The following is a 20,600-nucleotide window of genomic DNA, read 5'->3' as shown; positions in this document are numbered from 1 at the left end:
GAATAACTTAGGGTGCTCTACAGTGCTAATTACAGTTAAAAAAAATAAAAAGGAAAGAAAAAAAGCAGGAGGACTCATATTCAGCATTGTTGTAAGTGTGCTATGTTCTTCAAGACACGTATAGAATGTAGTTTTGGCCTTACTGACATGTCACTCAGATAAATGGAATATCTTCTTTTACACAAGATGCTCCTACATCTGTTTTCCCTGGTCAGATAATTTTCCAAGATCTTGGCTACAAACAATTTTATCAAATTTTTTAGGTAATCTCAGAGAGATCTGGAAATACAATTCCATACTTAAGTGCTGACAGAAAGTCAGGCCCTGAAAAATTCACAGACTTTGCACACCTTACTCACTGTAGACATTGGGAAGGATCACTTATAAGTTTCTATTGTTCCTATTCTCTGTTCTCAAGCTTTCATTATTGGCCACTGGCAGAGACAGGGTGTTTAGTAAGACGAAATTCTGGTTTGAGCCAGTATGGCAGTTCCTATGAATACACTGTTGAAAGTTCAGTATTTTCATACTAGCTACTCTCAAGATTTTCTTGTAATCCTCTATGATGGGACATTTCTCTAATCCTTCTCACTCCATCTGTAGACCAGCTGGAGTCTTAACCTGATACATCCATGGTCTTTAATATATATATAAACTGACTTGCACAAAAAAACTATTGCTGACTATTTTAGTTCACCTCTCTGTATTTTCCCTCTGGATAGGAAAGCATTGGCACTTATGTCTGCCTTTCTGCTGTCTTCATTCAAGCAGGTTTCCAGACGAATGCTCCGGAAGCCAAATGACTTTCTTTGACTACAGTGAATCTTGCTCCTACCTCCCAATAGAAAAAAAACCCTCTCTCTCTGGTTCTTTGTGTTTCCTTCCTGTTTCCACTTAATGTTTTTTAACATTCCAACCTTTTCAAGCTGTTGCTTGCTGTGGTGCCAGGACCAAGAAGAGATAGAGGGGCCAAACAAAGAAACCTGGCTGATGAGTAAAGATTTATGTGTCCCAGCTGAACTCCCCTAGCAAGAGAAAGATGCTTTGGGTGATTTAGGACATATGCAGTCTCAAAGTCCAAAGTCTGTTCCCAGTAAGTGTAAGGACCCAGACCTAGCTGACAAAGTCTTCATCCTACTTCTAAACAGGAATTAAGCACCCTGTAACAAAAAAGAAGAATGGAGCACAAGGAAAGCCTGAGACAGGAACTTTAACAAAATGAAAAAAATCAAAGCAGAGAGATAGAAGTGGTATGGATTGCAGGATTGACATCCTGACAGAAGGGAACAAGCAATTCTAAAATTACTTAATTCTTCTAAAAACGGGGCTAAGATAGAATTGTGCTGAAACATTTTCAGACTTCTAAGTCTCTCTTTGGGTGTGATTACTCTTTACTAAATTTCTGGACTTTGTCCCTAAAGACCTTTAAAGGCTGGAGAACTGTCCTCAAATATACATCTGAGTTTGAAATGACAAAGAGTTTCAGAAGAGTGTCTTGGCCTCAAGAAGTCTGCAGCTGGAGTTTGGCAGCCATAAGACCATAACACATGCTACATCTGTCAAAGAAAATTTTCAACTGAATAATGTAAAAATGGTAGTGTGGAAAAAAGGCAAAGCTAACACAATACTGATCATCTGACCCCTACATGCTGACAGTATTATGTACTTCAAGTTTACAAGCGATACAAATACTATTACATATTTTAAAACATGCTAAAAAATAAAAGTAATTACACTGTGATGGTGACAGGTTATTGTTTGCAGGTGCACAGTGCTGCACAGTCTTTCTGGATTAACAAGTGACAATACAGGCAGATACAGACAGCTGTCAGTCATCTTGCCTAAACTAGATAAGTACCCCAGAGGTGATGCAACAAATATGATGCAAAAACCAGAACTGAAAAGCACAGGTGTATTCTAGAGAGTAGACACACAAGAATCCAAAGGTCTAGGAAATGTCTTTTAAAAAAAATAATTTTTTTGGCCATGCTTTAAAGGATTTACCCACAGGAAATGCAACTGCTCTGCCTGGTATTGTCCATATTCCTATGTAAGCTATAAGGTGACAGTCAGAAATTACTAGGCAAGTGGCATGTATGAGCTGTGTTCTCACAGCCTTGAAAGGTGTGATCGTCTCATAGCTCATAGGAGTATTTCCATGAAGACATGCTAGTCTTCATAACTCACTAATGTGAAATGCACTCTTGCAACAATTTGTCCTGTAAGCAACAGAATTGATGATGCCTGTCTTCTCACAGGTTTATAATTTTTAATGTCCTTCACCATCTCAGCTGCTTGTTTCCTCCCTCCTCCAAGAGGTCCTGCTCCTCTTACAGTCCCTACAGCATGTCCCCAGGCAAGAGACAGCCTCTGCTAGAGCCAAGGGAAGCATAGGTGTGTGCTGTCCAACCAGGCAACTCTTGTTAAATAGAATGGACAACAGCAAAATTGTACTTACTATTCCCTCACTGGGGGCATTAATTTCAGTCTCTCCCTTCCTCGGCCACTGATTTTCAGACTTGAAGAAAATTAATTACCTGCGAGACTCTCATCTGAAATTGTCTAGCAAGTTCAAAAGCCCTCAGGGAGAAGGAAGGCACAGAAAAAAGAGTGTGATTGCCTAAGCCTTGTTTCCTTAGGAAACCGGCCTAAACACACATTGAAATGAGGAACACCAACTATAGGCTTCCTTTGATCTGGTCCCTTAATCAGTAACCATTGATACTTGCATGGAAACAGAGGGGAGTATAACGAAGTTAATTTCCAGGGAAGGTTATCCCCTTAAGATATCACTACTGTTCTTGGCCTCTTTGACTAACATCACCATCACTACATGCTTCAAACAGGTCTCACTTAGAGCATTCTTACAGTTAGACAATGCAAACTCAAAACAGCTGGAAGGGTAATTGGCAGAGAAAACTGGGTGAGAAATCACTATCTTGTTCTTAATAACCTTTCTGCAATGCTAAAACTTTTCCACTTTACACTGGTGTGAACACAAGCCTTTTGGAACTGCGAGAAGGAAGGCAAAACAAAACAGCATCCCCAGGAGAGACCTATCCCAAAACCACCTGTTGCTCAACGTGTACAGAGTCCTTACTCATCTCCTAAATTCCTAATCCACTGAAACCACAAGGGACTTGAAGCCTAGCCCTTCAGATGTGTCATTTAAACACCTTAGTGATTATTCTCAGGCTGTCACCATGCATCATTTTTGTTGGAGTTGTGATACCTTTGTATAGATGTTTTCATATTTGGACCAAAGAGCATGCAGATCTACAGACCACAGACAAGAAGTTTTAGGTGGCATGTGGGAGACCAGGCTTGCAAAATTATTCCTATGGAATAAATATGTGAATAGATCTGTAAATACCCATTTTAGAATGTTCAGTAATATGGTAAAATATACTGCTATAATGTGGGATTGAATATGTGGGTGACTGGTCTAAAAGTAACAGTGCTGGTAGAGATAATGAAGACTCGAACTTCTTTTATTTACTGCCAGTGGAATTTGTATGTTCCGGCAAATATTTGATTGAAACAAACCAACATTTTTTTCTGTGATAACATATTTTGTCAGAAAATTCCTGAACCAATCTAGTAATTTGAAATTGTAACACAAACCAATGCCTTCTCACCCTAGGGATTAGGGGAACACTTCTCCAGTACTCCCATGCTCCTTAGGGCAGCGTTAGAGGAAGAAGTCCAAAATGTAATTTGATTCCTCCAGGCCTGAATGTTGTACTAGTAGCAGATCACTCTGTTGGCTCCAATTTTAAATTACTATTTAAATAAATTAGAGACATTTTAAGTAAACATTAGAAGTTAAAGATTAACCACATCAGTTTATCAGGTAATGATAAACCTTTTTGTTTGAAATGTGCCATTTTTGCTCTAACAGGAATGCACCGAACAGAATATTTAGTTTTAATACACAGAGAAACCAGAAACAGATCTGCTATCAAATACCTCTCTGAACCAACCAAAATAATGTTCTTCTTTCACTGACATGAAATGAAGGGAGAAGGGATGATTTGAGGTGGGGCCAGGGAAAGGGGAGTTATTCAAGTACTTGTATTAATGCATGCTTTTTCACTGAACATTGTAAATTTAATCTTTTTTTTTTCTCCTATAAATTTCTAATGACTCTACTTGTAAACCCCCCATTTCCACCACAGTTATGCTTTAATTCAGAAGAGAAGACACTGAAATTACATAAATCTCCAATACAAAGTAACATTTTGTGTGCAAAGTAAGAGCTGTCATGAAAAAGGTAATGAAGAAGAATAGCTCATACAGAGGGCTCTAATGCTATCCAGCTGCTGCTATATGGCACTCGCTGATAAGACTTTGTTTTAACTTTACAATAGAGAAATATTGGGAAAGGTTAAAAATCAAAATACAGGAAGTAAAACTCTTTATACTTCATCTGTTACATTTCCTCTAAAGTAGCATTTATTTTCTTACATAAATTAGTTTTGCACAAAGAACGTGTATTTGTACCTTTTGGGTTTTTTTCTTTTTAGTAAAAAGAGAAGAAGTATTTTAAGTTGTGGTTTTTAGGTACGTGTTTTTAGGCAGTATTCCTATTTTTCTTGAGAGCTTTAAAGGAAAGGACTGTGCCAGAATGGAGTAACACCAGTAACTCCATCAGAGTTATGTTTTGGGGATATTACAGTCATAACAACACTGTGACACTCTACCATCCTATATCTTCCATTACATTTTAAAAAGGGGAGTGGTTAATTCTAAATTAAAAAATGCTAGGAATGTGTAAATAAAATGCTATTATTATGCTTATTACTTTTTGTTGTTTAGGCAACAACTACTGGGAACATGTTGTTGAGAGGCATTTTAGCGATAACTGTGTTGATAATTACATTCACAAACTAATTTTTCCACAGAACTAAAGAAACAATTTTTAAGATTATGTCTGAAAAATAAACAGAGATGTTAAAAAGGGATAAGAAGGATAAACCTGGCTTTTCAGTTTTGCAAAGGGAATAATTTCATGTTAAGGTTCAAATGCATTAATATGTTGTCCAGCCACAAAAACTAGGATGACCTCAATTAGAACTGGTCTAGAAACAAAAGTGAAACCAACTAAATTCTTTTTGTTTCCTAGATGGGAAAACCATCTAAAAATGTAAAGAATGCCCCTAGAGAGAACTTGTAGTATTTCAGTGGCTGTATCATGAATAGGTGGTACTTTGAAACACATCTAAAATGTAACATCTCTTCAAGTTGCTTACCCCATGTACCAGTGATAAATATAAATTCCTTTTCCCCATATGTCTTTCTTCTTTTTTTTTTTTTTTCATTTAGAGCTCCTATAAGGGAGGCTAGAAGAGGCACATACCTATCCTACATGTCAAAAATGACACAAGCTGATAGCGATTACCAGAGAGCAATGAGAAGCTCCATTGTTCCCTTGCAGTGCATGTGCAGTATCTCATTAGTGCTAAATATGTAGGCTGAAGGAGAGCAAAGCCTCAAGGAACAGAGCAAACTACACTCCAAAAAAGGTTAGCATCCAAACACCTTCACGCATTGCAACTATTTACTGGTAAGCCAAACTAGCATGTTGATACTATGGTTTAAAGCATTTTTATTAGCCTTGATGACACTAAAGATGTATTTCCAAATACTGAAGTTGGCATCAATAATCTCTGAATCAAGCACTACTAACATCTCCCGGGGGACGACTGGGTAAAACACTGTTGTTAACGACTCTTAATGGCAAACCTCTGCTAGCAATTATATCAAGAGACAATGAGCATTTGGCAAAAAAAAAGCCGAGGCAGCTTTGTTGAGGCAACTTAATGTTGTAGGAGGCAAAGAGTTAAAGTGAAGCTGTGAAGTTGTGCAGAGCGCTGAAACCTTCCTGTTGGGAGTTCCTTTCAGAAGGACTGGGAAAGGAACAGTATTAATAGCTGTTGCTGGGCTGCACTTTCCCACAGGTCTGGACAGGATCTCCACATCAGCTATTGCCTTTCTGAAAGGAAGACCTGAAATGACTGCAGACGTTGGAAACCTCTGGGCCTCACAAGGAGGAAACAGGAGGACCTGAAAGACAAACCAAGGGCTGTGCCATGCATTATGACTGCCCACAGCTGAATGGCCACAGAGGAGAAAAAGGAGGGGGGGCAGGGAAGGAGAGAGGAACAGTGAGGAAGAGGAAGAGAAGGCGGCAGCAAGTAAGCAACAGCAGTAGTGATGTCAACGAAAGGTTGCTGTCACTTGGAGATTACTCAAACAAACCCACCTGTCCCCTGAGGAACAAGAAACTTTCTGTCTCAGCAGGAAGCTCGCTGGTACAGGAAAGAATTAAAAAATTCAAGAACCCTCAAACCAAACAAAATTCCCCTAAACAAATAAATAAAATTGCTCAAGTTTGTTACAAATCACCTTATTTTGCACAGTTGAGTCAAGGTTGTTGTTCTCAAAGAGTTTTACCTCTGGGAGACAAGCAAATACAAACTGTGTCCTTTTTATTACCATAAGTAGGAGTATTCTGCCAAAACCTGTAGGGACCTGCAAGCATACAGGGGTTTACTTAAATTTCTTCATGCTGACAATAAGTTTCTTTGTCTTCACTGCCACTTACATGACTACCACTCCAGCTAACTTAATCCAGGTTATAGTTGTTGACCTGCAGTGCAGCACAAGTTGCCAGAAGGAACTGCATTATCAATACCCAACACATTCTACTGTGTTACAAGCAGCAGTCAAGCGTTCAAGTCACCCCCCTATCTCTGCCATTGCTGGTCACCTTGGGTATAAAGAATTGTAATTAATACTGTTGAAAAGGGTGAGGAATTTTTTCAACACTGGACACATATCTTATGATTACGTGAATTTGGCCTAGTTTGCATTCTTCCTCTCAAACCCAAATATTATTAAGTCCTATTTGTCACACATGTGAAAAGTTACGCTTCTCATACATGTGAAAAGGCATTTGCCTTTTTGTCCAAACAGATCATCCTCTGCAAGTTAGAAACAATTACAACAAATCCCTTGTGATGCAGAATTCCAAATGAACTGGAGTCAATGGGACAGCAGGCAGGAACAAGAGAATTTTCTCTTATGAGCTTCTCAAAATAATGGGGTCTCAGCTACAGAAAATACAAGCTTTGAAGATGGGATGTGAATAACTTTTTGAGGCTATCACACCACTTGACTAAACATTTTGAAAGCCCTCTGCTCTGTCCCAATACTAAATAATGTTCCCACATCTGCTGTCAAATCTTACAAATGAATATTTTCTCTAGCCAGAGTTTGTACTAAGCACCTCCTTCTGCTGACAAACAAAAACTATTGAGCAGTGAGTCCTAGTGAGAAGAAACTCATGTCTAATTTAGGAGATCACCTAAAACACAACAGAGGAGATTTTGCAATTAATAAATCCTGCATCAGATCTACTGTGCATCAGTTTCCAGTATGTGAAGCCACATCAATTATTAACCATGGTTTTAAGTGTATCTTGAAAATTATGGCTAAAATGTTCCATAAATGCAAGATCTTAGCAGGTTACCAAGGAGAGCTTATTCCACAGAGGATTATTCAATGGTAAAAACCATCTTGGGAGGGGGAGCAGGGAAAGAAAGGAGTTTGTCACAATCACTAAATGCAGACATACTTATCCATGTTGTTTTCTAAATGTAAAACAACTCAGAAAAGTATATTACAAAGCCACCTTTTCATTACAACTTGAAATATTCCTTACATTCAACTTCAGGGAAGAGTTGAGGACATTGTATCATGATTACATTCACTTTTGAGATTCAAGCAGGAACAGCCTAAGGATGTTTATTTTAAACAGCAAAATGCTGAGTGAAATAAAATGAAGTCACTGTAATGATTAGGGGGCTTCTTTTTCTCTTTAACAAGAAGATTTAGTTTTGCTTGGTATTGTGATGTCTATGAGTAAGCAATCATTCTACCTATTACTATTATGTTAACAACTGTAAACCACCTACAATTACTACCATGATCCCTAACCTCTGAGAGGTGGTAATCCAGTATTGGTTGTTAGCTGTCAAATTTATTTCCCTTTGGTGAAATATACCCTGGATTTAATTACCAGTCATTCTTGATACTTTATAGAGTTGAGCTCAAGTACTGTGGCTCTGACATTTAACCCATGACCCTTAAATATTTACCAGCTTTACTGGTTGTGTACAATTATCCCTTCAAGTATATCTCAGATCCATCATTCTGCCCATGACTTACTACTCCAGTCATTCTAAATCATATACATCTTCTCCCTTCCAATGAAAGGGGAATCCTTAGTTTCCATTCTAAAACATTAAAAAAAATTTAAAAGATACTGCTGTATGGAATTGTGCATTGTGGTCAGCATCTGCTGTTTTTTACTGTGTTAGAGATGACTTGCATCCGAGGGACAATAAACTCAGTTCTGTGCAATGTTTATTAACAGGAGCATCAAACAAGATTTCTGTTACCACTTATGAACTCAGGGTTCCTCTCCAGTGACAGGAGTGGAGTTCAGGGTGAAAAACAACAATTCTCTGACATGCTTAAATGATGACACTGAGCCCACACACACTTTTCCATGAGGTCATGTTCCCATGGGTGAGAAGATGACAGTACCAGGGAGTAGCTGTACTTCAAACAACACAAATAACTTCTCAGTTAATGCAGCTCCAATGTTGCAAAAAACTCTCCAGATGGTCTGCTTCTCTGGAAGAGGCAGGTGATGGCCCTAGAAGAACCATCCATGCAGGGAGGAAAGGGTAAAATGCATCCTCCCAGAGGCAGTCTGCCTCCAAAGGCTTCAGGTTTGGGAGCAGGGTTTCAAGCAGATACCCAGGGCCTTTCCATGGCCACTGAAGCCTCCCAGTTCTGTGCAGAGCTGAAAAGACAATTCAGAGGAATAAAATCTTGTGCAATGGCCTGGGTATGTTGTGCTTTCCTCAAAAGGCTTTTGAGAGTTAGTACAATATGATTTTAACTGACAGGCATAGATGATCTAAATATCCTGTAGAAGCAGCTAGCCTAGTTTAAGATACACAAACTTTCTGCTGCCAATGCTGCTACAGACTAATATAAACATGAAAAACCTGGCAAAAAGCACAGAAAAACATGCTTAGATGTAGTCATTTTTACAGTGCAACACATGACAGTGTTTGCATATGTACATGCACATACATAGCTTCTCAAACAGAATCTGAGCCTGAGAAGGTTTACACTTACCCTTGATTTTACTCAGCATGAGCTGTCACCTCGAGAGGAACACTCACATGGCACAACATTAAGCATATATGCAAGTCTTTGTAGCGGCAGAGCCAATGACACACATAAGCAGTGTTTATAAGTAGTGTTCAGCTTCAGAATATTCCTTTAACATAGTTAATCAGCAACCTGGCTCAAGACTATGCAATCTAACCTCAATGATTCCCATCCAAAATCCAAGCCACTGCGCAAAACATATATTAAGAAGTTTTCAAGTTAATTATTTATTTGCGTGTAGTTATCTTACTTCCAGAAGTGTTTAATTTGTAGGTAATTTGCACTCCATATTTTTAAAAAGTGTGATAGTCTAGCTGCCTTTAAAATTTGCATATTACTTGAATGCTTTATCTCTATTTTAATATAATTTTTCTTCTCTTATAAATAAATATATAAAGCTTACTTCTAACAGGTAAATGGAATGCCTCATGGCCCTCAAACAGACACACATACTTACCTCATATACAAAGAAAAACACAAATGTTTTTTCAACAGCACTGGAATGTTCCAGAGAATTCAAACTCAGATATTCTCTGTTGAGACTGACTATTCATTCCTCCCTTCAGCTATTTCTAAAATCCACAATAAAGTTTAAAAAACTGTAGAACAAGATGACTCTTATCCTACTGAATTAGCATAAATTCCCTTCTTAATATATGGCTTCAAGGAACTCCACTGTACTTGATAGCAAGGTTTTAAGATGCAGAACAGAAATATTAGGACTCTGATAAAAGGTACCTTGTGTGTATGCCTTTTCAGAAGGAATTTAGGCTATTGCTCAGGAATCTGTTGCTCCATGCAATAATTTGAGAAGCAGGAAAGGACATACTGGTATCATGTACATAGTTATGAAACTGCAAGTATCCATAGGCTCAAGTCTTTCAGTTGAATCAGACTTCCTGCTGATGTAACCCTCACTCTCAGAGCAAGAAGTCACAGCGTGGAGACTCAGACAAGGTCATGAAAATGATAGAAAAAAATACCATATTTAATTTTCCTAAGCAATTCCTTTCATTCTTCTCAGTGGTATTTGTGCCAATGAGATCAGCAGAAAAAAACCCACATCCTTCTAGAGTAGCACAGCACGGTTCAAGCAAATCTTTACGCTTTTTCTGCTATCTACAGAGTAACTTCACTGTAAGACAAGGCTCATTACAACTACAGTTGCACTGTGCACTTCAGAACTTCAAAAAATAAAAATATCTTTGGTTTCACTTCATACTATTATCATTACATGAGCATTCACCATGTGAATGACACTTCAGATCTCTTGGGAAAACTAACGTTAAAAAACCCAACCCCCAAAAATGTCTTTTAGACCTCTCGGATTTTAACCAAAAATACAGCCTTCTTTTGAGATAAAAAGAAAAAAAAAAGCAGTTCCAATTTGTACAGTGTGTGTCAATCCACTGCATGTTTATGAGCATGAGCTATAAAGCATTTAACAATTACAAAAAAAACCCCCAAAAAACCACAAAAAGAATTCAATCCTTATCACCAGCTTCTAAAGTTTTTAGTGGACAATGATACCTATGAGATTATTAACTATGTTGGAGAGAAGTAAGAAGTATAATCAAAGTGAATATATATATCACACTTCTATACTTAAATGGAGCAAATTAAAAACCAAGAAAAGGCTCTAATGAAAATTTTTTTTGTATCGGTATAGAACTGTCTTTTTAAGGACACAGAACTATGAGAAGCTGAATCTTAAAATATTTGACATGTGGGATATATATGATTTTAGAAAGCAGTTGCATCCAACCTACAAAATGATCAGAGAATTATAGAATAATTGAGATTGTAATGGCCTTCGGGAACTCATTTAGTCCCAATTGACCTAATCATATTTGCTATACAGGCATTTTTCCCTACATCCTCCTTGATTCAGGTTTCTGTGTGTTCTCTTGAAACCATCGTGAATCTTCTGTCTCGCATTTCACACTTTGCAGGATAATTTAAAATGTGTTTATGTCTTTCTGGAAGTCCAAGAGATGCTTCAGTTGCAATAACATAGCTTCTGAGAAGGTATGCTGTTTTTTTCTGCAATTTCTGCATTTTATATATAAATTTATTTATGGAGTTACTCATATTCAAAAACACATTCCAATGTTTCCTCCCCCAGCCCCTGCCCAATATAGGCACAGTCTAACTTATTACTGTAGAAGAATGAATTATTGGCAACCATCTTACACAAGGATAGCTCTCAGAATACATGACTTTTATTTGCCAAGATTATAGTGGCTCTCTACATGCTACAGCACAGAGACTTAGCTGTTCGGTCAATACTCTCCATCCCAGTATTGTTCTGCATCAGACTCAGGCACTGATTTGATGACTTACAAAGTATTTGCAGTACTTAAGTGACCTACTGCTGAAAGAACATACAAAATCAGGTCCCTTATCAAAGGCAGCAGAAACCACTATCAAGTCTAATTTGCTTTAGTTCACCTTACCCTTGCTTAAAACACAGGTGAAATTCACCAGTTCTGCAAAGTGTTTTGCATTTCTACACTAAGAGAGTGCATAAACAGGTGCAACATAAGTAACTCTCCACGATATGATAGAAAGGTTTAATGAGTTAAAATAATTTTTAAAGTCTATAAATTCCTGTCAACAATGTTCTTAAGTCCTCATATCTATAGTTGTGTGTTCAAACTTCAATTATAAATATGTAAACCATACCATGTTTTCCCCTTTACAGCTGGAAGAAATTCTTGAATGAGAGCAAAAAGTAAACATTATAGCAAGGCTTGAGTCTGGAGTACACAGAGCAATAGCTTTGCAACTGAACAGTGTCCATATTAATTCCAGTGATGTATTATTAACCTTTCTTACATCTAAATGGATTACTTCATGTGATCAAAAGCATGAAAGAGAGCATGGGGTCTCCAACAGAGATACACTTTGAATAGCATTTCATTTTAATGTTAAGGAGATTAGCAACTGAGAGCCTCTTACCTCTTTCTACTTATCTCAAAGGTTAGGCCAACTCTGAAGCAATCCCAGACCAATGCAGCATCTAGAGTGATGCAGGGATGCCAAGAGAAACACACAAATCTACTCAGCTGCATTAAGAATAAGAGCATTAAAGGCAAACTAAGATCTGCAAACTTGGTGGAAACATATAGCTGTGTTGTGAAAACTACAGAACCAAATACCTTGGAGACAGAAACAACCTCTCCTTCTGGCATTAGAAAAACCAGTGCAGTTGAAAGCACACCTAATCCTCCTCCACCTCCAGTTTGACCCAATCTATAAGGAAAAGTACGATCCTATTTTTTGTAGGTACATCTGATTTCCTCAGCTGTTGCCAATATATCTTAACTAGCTCACCAAGTCCGAACAACCATTTGTTTTTTACTGATCACCTGAGCTACAAAATCAGAGCAAAGGCAGTCCTTTTTCGTGCGTCTTTTCTCCTTTCTTCTTCTTTTAATAGGAACATTGTAGGATGCTTAGATAACCTCTGGAATGGTCTAAGCAGGAGTTAAACCAGGACAGTTCTAAAGGTGAGAAACTTACAAAAATTGAAGCAACATTTTTGTTTTGTTTTCTCGCATAACCTTATCTTTGGATACATTATGTGAGAAACCTGTCAATGTAGATATAAGGAGCAGAGAAATCTCAAGCAAGGAAATGTCTTCAACCAACAAATTCAAAACAATTTCAGCCCTGCACTGATTAGCATTGACAAGGAAGGGCGTACTCAGCTGCTGCAGAGTTCAGACTGTCTTGTGATCATCATCACTACCGATATTGTATCTTAGCCAACAAAACTGAATCATAGAATGGCTTGGGTTGTAAGGGACCTTAAAGATAATCGAGTTCCAAAAAATGCGTGTTCTCTCTGTTTAGCCTCCAAAGTTGCTTGATGTATGGAAACTTCGATTTACAACCACATCTTCTAACGAGTAGTTTTACAAACCTGCACTGGCATTTGAAACACCTAACTGCATTTTGGAAGAGGTTATACAGAGTACAGGTGTGGAGTTCAATGCTGCATACTAAATGCAATGTATTACAACACCATTCAGCTTTTCACCATGAAAACGCCATCTTGACATTTAGGCCCTATTATATCCCTCCACACTGCAAATTACTCCAGAGCTTCAGATACTAGACAGTAGCCTTACATATTGTATGATTCCCCCAAAGCAATAAGCCAGCCAACAAACACTCACAAGTAGAGCACAGAAAAGCAGTTTTTGGAATTGATGCTGCAGGTACGTACTGACTATTCTACAATCCATTGCAAAATCTGTTGTCTTCAAAACATCATAAGGAAATACCCAAAGAATTCTTGTATCTTCCAGCATATCCTTATCTGCCAAACAGAGCTGTAATTATTTTCCGGTCTTATTGAATTCAGTTTTCTAAATGACCATTAAAAGGCTCTGTTGCCACAGAATCTGCCTGAAATGACAGATTAATACAAGGTCACTAAACAGCTCGTCATGAACTTCCTGATATTTTATAAACTAGACTGCCTTCATATATTGTGACACATGAATGATTGCAAAACTCCTTTCAACAAAGAACTTTTCAAGGCCTTTTGTCTTTAGTACTAGAAGTGCTTGGAGGGAGACAGAGTTCTCTGAAAAATATGAGGTTTAGTTTTTCACAGTGAGGAAGCTCAGTCTTTTTAAAAGAGTTTTTGTTCCTATCGAAAAGCCTTTGAATATAAAGTTGAACTGACTAGAAACTCCTGTAAGTGATCCCTGGATGAAGATATAACACATATCAGAATGCATTTCTTCTTAATCTTTACATCCTCTGCTCCATGCTTGCTAAATTCTCCCAAATTAAATCAGCAAATGGTAGAAAATGCACTTTTGTGCACTTTTGATTTTTCATAAATGACGAATTTCTGTCAAAAATCAGCAGGCACAATGGTAAGGATATTTCTGCATCAAAAGGGTTCTCCATTTTAAACAAAGGGGAAACCACTCTAAAGGTGAAAAGTCCTCTGTGAGTGTCATATTGTCAGCTAGACTGATAATGGTTCAAAATGCTATGACTCACTAAAAGGTATGCTTTTTTTTTTTTTTTTTGGCATTACTATCCCCTCACCACATTGGGATCATAGTGTTTTCTGTCTTCAGCATAGATAATAAAATCCTGACATATTGAAAGGCCCTTTTGAAAGTGCCCCTCTGTCACTATAAAAATAAATTTTAAAAAGTTAAAAACTACACCCACGTGTTAAGAGATACATTAATCTTGGAAAATTTTCAATTAATTTACAATACTGTTTTGTTTATCAGAGTGGGAGCTGAGCCAAGCTCTCTGTGCCTCTGATGAGTCTCACAATAACCCCGAATGCACCTGTTAATTTTGCCTCTGGGTAAACAGTTGAAAACTCCTCAGCTATTTCCTCAAGTTGGGTGGAAACAAAGAAACATGAGATTAAAAAAAAAAAAAGAAAGCACTAGATTAGGGAATTGGAGATGCATTAATTTAAGAAAGGAACAGGGTCAAACTAGGGGCTAGGAGGCTAATAAGCACAGAGCACACAGCAAGAAAGCTCACAGCAGGGTAAGAGTTCACTTAATTTATTCAAGCGATCTATTCCAGACGCAGTAAATGATACATTATTGGATCCAGACCTGCAACTGCTTACTAGGACCAACCTCACTTAAGTGTCATTACCCTCCCCTTTAGAAATATTGCTATTACCCAAACCTGTTCACAGTGAGGGCTTTACTCAGCTGGCAATCCACTAACTTTTGTTCTTTATGATGCTCCCCCTAATTCCCCCTCTCTGCTGTGGGAATTAGGCATAACAACCACCATGCTAACTGCAGAACACCCAAGTTGATACAACTCTATGAGATTTTTAGTACTTTATTACACCGAAAACCAATCCTACGGATAGCAGACTATAAACAACAGCAAATGCTATATCAAGCAAGCAGTAAGTGGTTAAGGACTTAGAGGTTTACTAGGGGCTTTCAATCAATCAAAATCTCCTTCGTACAAATTAGAGAAACCTGAAGAAGAAAGCAGAGAAACACTTATCATGGAAAATTTTAAAGGAACTTCAATTTTATGTCTTTTTCTTTGAACAAAAGAAACAAAGGGCAGATGTTTTACTGTAACAGATTGGCTTATTTTTTTCCCTGCTGAATTATGATTAATGCATTTACTAAGCAAGAACAAAAAGGAGCACTTTTATGATGACAAACTCTCCAGTAGCTGGCTGTTGACGTCCCTAAGAATATCATCTAATTCAGTGATCAGGTTACACAAGATTTCAGAATACATTAAACTATACTGTACAGACAGAAAGTGGAACAACTGTGAAGCACATGGAAAGCATAAACCTTTGCTTAGCGGGGACTTTCTTCAGCCCCTAGAAACCTGCTAAGGTCACATATTAAAAACTACTTCCAACTACCTGTCTTAGCATCCCAAAGACACAACTGACTCTTCTGTTGATCCTAGTTGGGGCTATAAGATTAAACAAACCACAAGCCCCTGCAGCTCTTGCTCTGTGTTTGGGCAGTCTGAAGATGGACAGCACTCAACAAAGAGAAGACCACAACCCACCACCCCATCGTGGAGGGAGACCATGGTGCACATCGGGCTGCGCTTACAGATTACACTACACATTCACCTGCGCTTGCTTGTGTTTTTTTCATTCATGGCTGGGCTTCGCGAACGAAGATCTGGGGAGGGCTCTATCCACATTTGTTACAAGCGCGCTGATGGCTAAAAAGGCCAATACAAGATAGACACGTCCGGTTGCAAAAGGCACAGCAGAAGGACTCCTTAGGTGGTATATTCTGCAAGACATGGTTCTTTCTGCATTGCCTTTTCTCCTCGAGAGTGATCCTGCGTGCTTTCTCAAAAGCATCAGCAGCGTTATAGATGGTGTGTCTCCAGGCCTCCCGATTGGAGGCCAGAGTAGACCAGTTATGTTGATCAATATGGCCAAGGCTGAGATCTTGTTTCAGGGAGTCCCTGTATCTCCTCTTTGGGACTCCTCTCTTGCGGCAGCTGGTGGCAAGTTCACCATAAAGCAAGATCTTCGGGAGGCGGTGGTCCTTCATCCTGGAGACGTGTCCTGCCCATCACAGCTGTGTTCTCAGAAGCATGGCCTCAATGCTTGTGACTGCTGCTTGTTCTAGAACTGATGTGTTAGTCACATAATCTGACCAGTGGATGTTTAGGATTGTACGGAGGCAGTGTTGATGGAAGCGTTCTAGGAGACGCAGGTGGTGACTGTAGATGACCTATGATTCGGATCCATATAAAAGAGTAGACAGCACAATGGCTCTGTAAACGCTGATCTTTGTACTTTTCTTCAAGTGTTTATTTAGCCACACTCTTCTATGGAGTTTTCCGAAAGCACTATATGCCTTTGCCAACCTGTTGTCTATCTCTCTGTCAGTCTTACCATCCAAGGAGATGAGGCTGCCTAGGTAATTGAACTGTTGGACTGATTTGAGCTCTGATTGGCCAATGGTGATATGGGGGTGATGGAAGACTTCCTGAGAACTTCTGTCTTCTTTAAGCTGACTTCCAGCCCAAAGAGCTCAGCAGTGTCTGCAAAGCAGGATGTTAAACGCTGCAGAGCTGCTTCTGTGTGGGCGATGAGGGCGGTGTCATCAGCATAGAGCAGCTCCCGGACAAGATGGTTTAAGGTCTTGGTGTGGGCCTTCAGTCGTCTTAGGTTAAATAGGCTTCCATCAGTACGGTACTGAATGTAGATACCATCCTGATCATCAAGGTCTGCCATGGCCCTTTGGAGCATCATGCTGAAAAAGACTGTGAATAGAGTTGGTGCAAGAACGCAGTCTTGTTTCACACCATTAGTTATTAGAAAGGGCTCAGAAAGTGCATTGCCATATCTGACTTGTCCATGCTGATCCTTGTGGAGTGAGATGATCATTTTAAGGAACTTGGGGGGGCATCCTAAACGTTCCAAAATCTGTCATAGACCTTTTCTGCTCACAGTATCGAAAGCCTTGGTGAGGTCGACAAAGGTTACATAGAGACCTTTGTTCTGTTCCCTACACTTCTCTTGCAGTTGTCTGAGAACAAATACCATGTCTGTGGTACTCCTGTTGGCTCTGAAACCACACTGGCTTCCGCTATAGCGGGTATTAGTCTGTTCAAAAGTATTCTTGCCAGGATTTTGCCAGCAATGGAGAGCAGAGTAATACCACGGTAATTTGAACAGTCTGATTTAACTCCTTTCTTCTTATACAAGGTGATGATGACAGTATCTTGAAGGTCTGATGGTAGCTCACCTAGTTCCCAATAGCGCACCACAAACTCGTGAAATTTAGCATGGAGTGCAAGGCCCCCATGTTTCCAGACTTCCGGTGGAATTCCATCAACCCCAGCTGCCTTGCCAATTTTCACCTGCTGTACGGCCTTAAGGGTTTCTACCAAAGTGGGGGCAATATTCAGGTTGTACTTCACCGGTTGCTGTGTGATGGACTGAATAGCTGAGTCTTGGACTACACAGCTACTACTGAAAGTGTTCAGACCATTGGTTCAGAATGGAGGTTTTATCTGTCAGAAGCGTTTGACCACCTGTGCTGAGTAGAGGGCTTTGGACCTGGTATGTAGGCTGTATGGTGTTTTCAGGGCCTCATAGAATCCTCTGTGATCACCCGTGTCTGCGCATAATCGAGTTTTTTCAGCTAGATTGATCCACTACTTGTTCTGGATGTCACAGAGTTTCTGTTGGAGCTTGCTGCATGCAAGATGAAAGGCAGATTTTCTTACATGACAGGATGGCAGTGCAAGGTGTGCTTAGTGAGCGGTTCTCTTCTTCCTCAACAATTCCTGGATCTCTTGGTTGTTTTCATCAAACCAGCCCTTGTTCTTCTTGAGGAAGAACCCTAGGGATTCTACAGAGGACTGCTGGATGCCAGAGTGTTTCAGAGGAGGTATCTATAGAATTTATGGAATGGTTTTCGAGCCTAGTTTTTGGTTCTGGGTTTACCTGACCAAAAGAGTGTGTAACCAGCACCCTGTTCTCTAAGGCTACCTTCCTCGTGGAGACAAACTTCACTGAGAGCAGCTATGTCGATGTCGAGACGTGATAGTTCGTGAGCGATTAGGGCAGAGCGACGCTCAGGATGTCCACTATCCGCAGAATCAAGCATGGTTCTGATGTTCCAACATGCTAGAGTCAATTTGGGTACACCTTTGGAGGCAGGTGTATGCCTTTGTCTTTTGATCTTCGTGTGACCGCATTAGTAGAAGATGTCCGTTGGCCACAGTTAAGTAACCGGGTAAAAGGGGAGATGAGCTTTGTTTAGGCCACCTTTTCTAGGTCCATCTCTGAGTGGAGCAAGCAGTGCTTTCCTTGAAAAGGCTGCTTGGTCATTAAGGGTACTGCCCCAAGAGACTGTCATCTCCGGTCAGTCTCTGACAACCAAATATCCTGAACCGCCTGCAGGGTTGGGTCTGCGGCTGCCAGTGGACCTTTCACCTGCCGTTTCGACCCTTGCCCATCACTACAGGGCTTTGTGAATGTGGGTAAAGCCTTCAAGCCTGCGCAATGGATTTTTTAGGTGAGACGCAATATGCGCAGAACTGAACACGCTCTTTAATCCTAAGGTTCATCTGCCAGGGCCGAGCAAGCTTGGATGCTGACAGCGAGATCCTTAGGATGTAGGTTTCCTTAGAGTGTCCTTCTCTTAGATGGATGGCCTTAGAGGGCTAAGCGAGCTCCATCTGCCCAGGTTTGGGGTTAGAGTTGTCCTTCTCCTAGGATGACTGCCAGAAGGCTAGCAGGCTCATCCTGCCCATGGACATGGTTTTATCTAACCCTTCGGTTTGGACCTGTCTGGCATGGGAGACCCTACTGAAGGCATGTACCATCGCCAGCATAGCTCACAACCGCATAGGGGTACACAGGCTCCTTTCTCGCTCATAACAGTTAGGGCAAGCCTTTCAATCCCTACTTTTCTGCCACCCATCTGTACTCAAACCCAGGGAAATACCCAGGAACATCCCTTAGTCCTGACCACCCTTTCAGGGCTCAATAAATAAATCCAAAACAGACCGAACCTGGGCACTAGCTGCAGGTGAGCCGAAAACAAACCATTCCGGCCTCGGCACCCACCAGGGGCTCGGGCATGTCCCATGGCCCCAGCCCGGCCAAAACCCCCCAAGCCCCCAGAAGAGCCCACTATCCACCCTGGCCTTTTCCTCCCCCCATCGCGTTACCACAGATTTTCACTCGCACTGCCCATCTGCGACATTCCATGGAGGGCTGTCCCGCCCACCCTACCGTTGGTCTGAGGACCCCTACGGGCTGTCCGACGCTCCTCCCCTCCCCCAAAACTTGGACTGTCAAACCTCTATGTACTCCGTAGTTCTTCCTCTCATTTCCCGCGGGGGCGCAGTTCCCACTGGCGGCCGTGTGCCGTGCCCCCAGCGGCCGGCGTGTAGTGGTCCCGCGGCGCGGCCTCGGTGGCCAGCGCACGGCTGCCCCACATGGCCATCCCCCGTCCCCCCCCTCCTCTCTCTCCCCCATCAGCCCGTCCCCACGGCTGTTCCCCCCTCCCGGCCGCCCCCTCCGGCCCGTCCTCGTGCCTGCCTTCCCACCCACCCCCCCCGTCCGACCCCCCGCTTCCCCCCCGACCAGACCGGCCAAACGGCAAACCTCGGCAAACCTCTATGTGCTCCGGGGCCACCCTCTCCCCTCCCCGGGGGGGCACCGCTCTCTATGAGCTCCGAGGCGCCCTCCCTCCTCTCCCACAAGGGCGCAGTCCCTGCCGGCGAAGCTCCCTCTCTCCTTTCTCCCTGCCGGGGGGCCGCCCCGCGAGCCTTTTTTGTGAACTGTATGGCATAGATGGCACCCCAGACGAGATTTCAGTGTGGTGAAGTCCCTCCGTTAGACACCTGTTTCAACTTGTACCTTCCACCTGGCTGGGGCAATAACGTTCTTAGGCTGATAGAAAAGGAAAGGCTAATCTGTCACGAAAAAGATAACTGCTGCAAACCTTAAAAGTTCCTCCTGTCCTCCCCGGGCTCAAACTGAGTAACACTTAGCTTGACACCAAACACAGAACAGCTGGAATAGTGGGAACTAGTGAACGTTTTGTTTGTTAAAAAGTTAATTGACTGAAACTCATATATTCAGCCATTTGCTTCCATGTTTGTTAATTTCCCACACTTAATAGCTTTTGCAAGGTCCTTTGCATTTCTCACTGGGGGCAATCAGTTCTTTATCTCTGGAAATTAGCACTTTTGGAAAGAAAACAACACTAACACTCAGCTCAAGAGAAGCAGCTCACTAGAAGCCTTTAGCGTGAAAGTGTTATGTATCTTTCAGATTTGGTATCCATTTGCACAGCTGATTGCAAGGCTGATGACAG

The 20,600-nt window shown here is 40.9% G+C and overlaps 1 protein-coding gene across 1 annotated transcript in view; it reads right to left on the bottom strand.

Annotated features, from left to right (window-relative positions):
* GMDS (GDP-mannose 4,6-dehydratase) overlaps nucleotides 1-20,600 on the bottom strand; it is a 418,605-nt gene that overhangs the window by 149,499 nt on the left and 248,506 nt on the right. The window lies entirely within an intron of this gene.

This window comes from Pipra filicauda, unplaced genomic scaffold (genome assembly GCF_003945595.2).
Source record: "Pipra filicauda isolate LSUMZ 115617 unplaced genomic scaffold, ASM394559v2 scaffold48_size3843733_pilon, whole genome shotgun sequence".
NCBI lineage: Eukaryota > Metazoa > Chordata > Aves > Passeriformes > Pipridae > Pipra > Pipra filicauda.
The sequence above is the reverse complement of the archived record's forward strand: the minus strand, read 5'-3'. Positions and strand labels throughout refer to the sequence as shown.